The sequence below is a fragment of the Vollenhovia emeryi genome, unplaced genomic scaffold (assembly GCF_000949405.1).
Source record: "Vollenhovia emeryi isolate VEMERY1.0 unplaced genomic scaffold, V.emery_V1.0 DF939167.1, whole genome shotgun sequence".
In the NCBI taxonomy this organism is placed as follows: Eukaryota; Metazoa; Arthropoda; class Insecta; order Hymenoptera; family Formicidae; genus Vollenhovia; species Vollenhovia emeryi.
Genome location: NW_011967199.1, coordinates 1525243 through 1528674, shown reverse-complemented (window position 1 = coordinate 1528674; position 3432 = coordinate 1525243). Strand labels below are relative to the sequence as shown.

Sequence of the window (3432 nt, the reverse complement as noted above, 5' to 3'; positions counted from 1 at the left end):
CTCTGTGATTAATATTAACACGTATCTGCGACCCTTTGCGTCTCGAATTATTCTTCGCGGATGAGCGAGGATCGAATGTCTCGTCGTCAGTCTAATCTAATCAGCGGATAGAACGTACGCCCTCAGAAAGGATTTTTGTTACCGAGAGAAAAAATATTCTTGACGCATTTATACTTCTCACAATCTCATTTAGTATAAAAATACGACGATTTCAAAATAAAATCAATAATTCTCATTCTCCGCTATCGAATTAAAAAGGATTGACTTACTATATTGAGACAAGAGTAACTTATATAAATGTAAGTTTATATATTCTTGCGGTTGGAATAAATTTTCCCTCCGTTTAACAACGCACGAAGTTGACACCACGATATTCGACAAAAGACGATACGTACTATCAGTTTATTTTAGATTTTCGACTTTTTCATTTAAGATTAAAATATTCCTTTCCCTATAATAAATATAGTTGGCGCTATATCGATCCTATTTTATGATACATTGAGGTGTAATAGCATTAGATCCGGAAATTTTTTCTGCGGGTGTAACGACGTATCTTTGTTATTTAGAGGATTTTATGGGAGGATTCTAAAGATCGTAATTGATCGAACAGTTTGTAATAGTTTATAATATATGCCCAACGTCGGGAAAGTTACGTGGTGGACTGCTGCGAAATATTATGAGTTCGATGTATCGGATCGCAAAAGATTAGAAAATTCGTTCTGCTTCTGTTCTTATAAAATTTGATAAGATTCGCAATGAACAATCTTCGGCAGCAGTCAGGAGTAAAAATACTCTTCGGCGAATTTTCCGCAGCTACTTCGCAGCGAGATAATTATAACTAATAACGGCGAATAAAGATCCATTATAAAAATAAAAATAAAATAGAATTGGACGGAAATTCCTACGAACAATAGGTAAGGCCTTGGAAATCGAGGAACTTGACTTTTCTCTATCCATTTATATCGTCTCCCTGCGAAGTAAACATGGAAAATTTGTTGAAATACATTTTTTACTGGAAATCTCGCCAAGTTAAAACAAATTTGACTTTGATCACATTGCAATCCAAAATTGGTGATAGGAAAGTCCTCTATTGTGAGACAGGATTCTAATATGAGATAGTAGATTTTCAACGTCCAATCACAAATCTTTATTCGAACCGATTACACGATCCAACAATCAATTTTCTACTAAACAGATTTCAGTCCAAGAGCAATAAATTTATGGTGGAACCAACAGATGACGCCTATTTATTTAGCAAAAACTCCGCTATGTCATATTAAGTGCCTATCTCATAATAGGGGACTTTCCTCTATTTAAAATTGTAAATGCGTTATCTGAAAAATTTGTTGAGAATATTTCTTATTGCAAGTCTTGTCAAATTAAAACAAATTAGTCCTTGATTGCACTACCGTCGGCATAAAAAAAAAGTGGTGAAAATACTATGTAAAATCGAAAACATGTTACATGGAAAATTTATGTTACAGCAAAGTTCGAGATCCTCCCCTGGATCGTTTAATCGAGGTCGAAACTTGACTCGGATGATCAATCGATCGCGTGTATCTATCGCCGTTACACACCGAAACAGAAAGGAGATCGCGTGCAACTCGAACTCCCGCGGAGGCTTCCCTCTCTCGAAGGTAAGGAAAGGTGTCGCCTGCCAGCGTTTGCATATGGTTCATTGTTGATTGCACAACAATGAACTCTAAACGAGGATAAGCGTGCACGGGCCTGTGCGCGCCAGGCATTCGAGTCCCTTTCGAGTCCTTTCTTCTTTAGCTTTACCGATGTGAGCACGTGTCGTTAAATCGATTTATGGCTATCGTAATCATTGCCATTCCCCGCACGTGCCTACGGATCTAGCGAACACCCTGCGTCCAATTGGTCATACGAATTGGATCAACTAGCCGGGATTACGAGTCCAATTATCGCATCTCAAATTCGTAAACCATTTAGAGGCAAAAGGCCCAAGAGTCTCTCCCTATCTTGAAAATGAAGAAACCCCTCCCTGTCTAAAACTTTTACTCTAATTTTTCTTTAACTTTAGAGCGCGATAGCCGTGCTCATAGTCTTCATCTCGCGTTAAGATTATTTTTCCGAGCCGCCACACGCGGACGAATCATTGCGGTGTTCCGCACGAATAGTGCAGAAGCGCAAATCTTCTAACGATGTCAAGATTATCAATTACGTAATTGTACACACACACTCGGGAGAGGCGAACAGAGAAAAACGTTAGTTGCGCAATTTCAAATTAAATAAAGCCCGAGGAGTGGCGCGGAGTCCAGTCCGATACTCCGGGGGTTCCGCGTCTCGAGTGTCGTCGGAGAGAGAAAAACTAAAAAGAGAGAAAAGCGGGTAAGAACTCTTATTTTCCCCATTTATGCATTTGCATTTATCGAGCGCCGCGTGACGCAGCCTACCGAGAAACGTAATCGCGGATGTGCCCCGGAAGAGCGAGCATGACTTGTGTGTCGTATTTATATTCGGATCTTACGTCCGCGCGACGTAAACTGAGACGCGTTCGACGTTTTCACTCCGCTCGCCTTCTATCTCGGGATGAGCGATGGGAAAATCGCTGGACCAGACGCATAGACATAAATTGTGTCTATGCAGGGTTGGGAAGTAACTCGTTACTGATCGTAACGAAGTTACAGTTACTTTTTTTGGTAACTCTAACTTAACTTCGTTACTTTCTCTTCATCTGTAACTGTAACTTAACTCAGTTACATTTTTTCGATAACTAGTAATCAATTTAATTAGTTACATTAACAGTTGCTTTTATATTTTTTTTAAACCTCCACAGATCGCATCAGGCCTTGCATTTGCGTATAAACGCATTTATCAACACTTTACAGTTCAAGTGCAGATTTGACGTTTTCATTTTCATTGCAAGAAAGTAACCGCGAGGTAACGATTCGTTACTTTTTGAGTAACTGCAACTGTGACGCGTTACTTTTCAGAATTGATAACTTGTAACTGTTACATCTTTAGCGCAAAAACTGTAACCAGATACTTTTATAAAGTAACTTTCCCAACCCTGGACGTAATATATCTAGACAGAGCATAGAGCAGTGGGGGTGGAGGTTCACGTAGAAAAGGACAAACTCTGTTCCGTGCCATTTCTGTGCCAAACTCTGTTCTGTGCCGTTCACATGCGAACGAGAGAGAACGAAATAGCACAAAACGGAGCTTGTCCTTTTCTACGTGAACCTCTACCCCCCCCCATTGCTCAAATAAAGGCAAACGTTCCGTCTAGATATATCACGTCTATGATCGGACGGCTATTACGCCCTATTTGGATTTTAACGGAATATTTCACGCGGCACGCGAGAGGACGGTGCTACTCCTCTCGTCACCTCTCCGACAGTTGTGCTCTCCGAGATGTTTTCTCCCCCGCGGCGCTCTACCTCGCGCCTTTCATTTCAGTCTCGCCCC

The 3432-nt window shown here is 40.6% G+C and overlaps 1 protein-coding gene across 2 annotated transcripts in view; it reads left to right on the top strand.

Annotated features, from left to right (window-relative positions):
• The first annotated feature begins 1429 nt into the window (after nt 1-1429).
• Nucleotides 1430-3432, top strand: part of LOC105564301 — a 14251-nt gene continuing 12248 nt past the window's right edge. The window contains exon 1 of one of the 2 annotated variants that reach the window (XM_012016583.1): nt 1430-1637. The gene's annotated coding sequence lies outside the window, so the exon portion shown is untranslated. Of the gene's footprint in view, nt 1638-2089; nt 2353-3432 lie in introns of those variants that run through there. The other variant, XM_012016585.1, reaches the window with a different exon arrangement.